Raw genomic sequence first — 1898 nt, forward strand, 5'->3', positions numbered from 1 at the left:
GGCATTCTGCAGATGTGGGATGAATATGCCACCTCAATAAAACCTACTGCTGTTCAGCTATACTGCACATCTTGTTTATAAAAGTAGATAAAGCAAGTCTTAAAAAGGGCAGGACATTCAGTAAATTGATCAGTAACTAACATGAGAAAAAAAAATCACGTTGTGATGTACCAAACTTACAGGAGACTGGTTTAACCCAGAACCACAGGTCTCCAAGAATTTCCCAACCTCTAAACTGACTTCACTTCTTCAAAGGTAACCTACAATAAATAAAAAAAAGCAACTCCCCTCCCCTACCTCTGCCCCCCCCAAAAAAAATGCCCAACAGTGCATTTCACACATGCCCCAAAGATCCAGAATGTCGAAGTTAACCTTGGGGATAACCGAGTCCAACCCCAGCATGACCTTTAACAACCATAATAATTTCATGACATCAACGTTTGCTCATTATTGCCTCTAGTTTTACTCTAAAGTGTCTTTTTTTGTTTGAAAAGCATTTACTCCCAAGTCAAAAATTTGGATTTCTTCAAGTTTGTCAAGCCCCTTGGGAAAGCTGAGCCCTAGGATCAAGGGTGGGGCATGCTACGCTTTAGCTTGGGTAGGTTCATCTCGGTTTCTTCTCTTGACATCCCAATTGTAAACCCGAGCCACATTGACTTTTGTGGTAGTAAACTGATCCCGAAGGAAGTCCAGGTCTTCCTCAAGAGATTCCAGATTGCTGGTGGTAGTACAATGGTTCTTCTCCAAGAGGGACTGAGCTTCATCAGTGTCATATTCAAGCATCACATTGGCCCCCAATCACAGGCAGACTTTATCCATAGGAGGAACTGAAGCTTTGCAGTAAAGGTTGTTGGCCAATAAGAATCTAGTCTCCAAGGGCTTTGTGGTCTCTTTATTCTTCTGCATATATTTTAAAATGTGTAATGTCTGTTTGATTTCAGGAATCTGACTTTTTAGCCTTCTTTTCTTCTGAGCAAGGTTAAGTTCATAAACTTATACTTCTGATACTGCTCATCCAATTTTTTGAGGACAATATCTACAGACTCATTTCCAGGTTGTTTCATAAAAGCATCTACATATTCCACAAATACCACCTCAGGGATGCCCAGGTGCCCGCGGGTCCTCCCGCTGAATCACTGGTGCTCAAGAGCTCCTTCGCAGCAGCCATCTTGAAAAAAAGCAGTTAGCATGATTTTTAAAGAGAGAGAAGAAAACCAAATCACCACTATTAAAAATGAAAAGAGTGAATATACCACTAATGAAGATGAAATCAAAGCAATTATAAGAAGTTATTTCGCCCAATTACATGCAAACAAATGCAACAATTTAAATGAAATGGAAGAATATTTACAAAAATATGAACTGCCTAGGTTAACAGAAGAGGAAACAGAATATCTAAATATATTTTAGAAAAAGAAATTGAATAGGCCATAAATGAGCTTCCTAAGAAAAAAGCATCAGGACCAGATGGATTAACAAGTGAATTCTACCAAACATTTAAAGATCAACTGATTCCAATATTAAATAAATTATCTGTAATAACAGGCAAAGAAGGAATCCTTTTTTTAATGGATTCTTTTTATGAAACAAATATGGTATTGATACCTAAACCAGGAAGAGCAAAAACAGATAAAGAATATTATAGACCAATTTCATTAATGAATATGGATGCAAAAATCCTAAATAAAATATTAGCTAGGAGACTACTACAATATATTACAAAGATTATACATTGTAACCAAATGGAATTTATGCTAGGAATACAGAGATGTTTAACATAAGGAAAACTATTAACATAATATTAATTATGTCAACAACAAAAGTAACAAGAATCAAATTTTTTTTCAACAGATGTAGAAAAAACTTTTATTAAAATACAAAACTCATTCTTATTTTAA

The 1898-nt window shown here is 35.9% G+C and overlaps 1 pseudogene; it reads right to left on the minus strand.

Annotated features, from left to right (window-relative positions):
* Nucleotides 1-353: 353 nt before the first annotated feature.
* On the minus strand, nucleotides 354-1168 carry LOC110197624 (prefoldin subunit 3 pseudogene; annotated as a pseudogene).
* Between the last annotated feature and the right edge of the window lie 730 nt (nucleotides 1169-1898).

The sequence above is a fragment of the Phascolarctos cinereus genome, unplaced genomic scaffold, assembly GCF_003287225.1.
Source record: "Phascolarctos cinereus isolate Bilbo 61053 unplaced genomic scaffold, phaCin_HiC Scaffold_4;HRSCAF=312, whole genome shotgun sequence".
NCBI lineage: Eukaryota > Metazoa > Chordata > Mammalia > Diprotodontia > Phascolarctidae > Phascolarctos > Phascolarctos cinereus.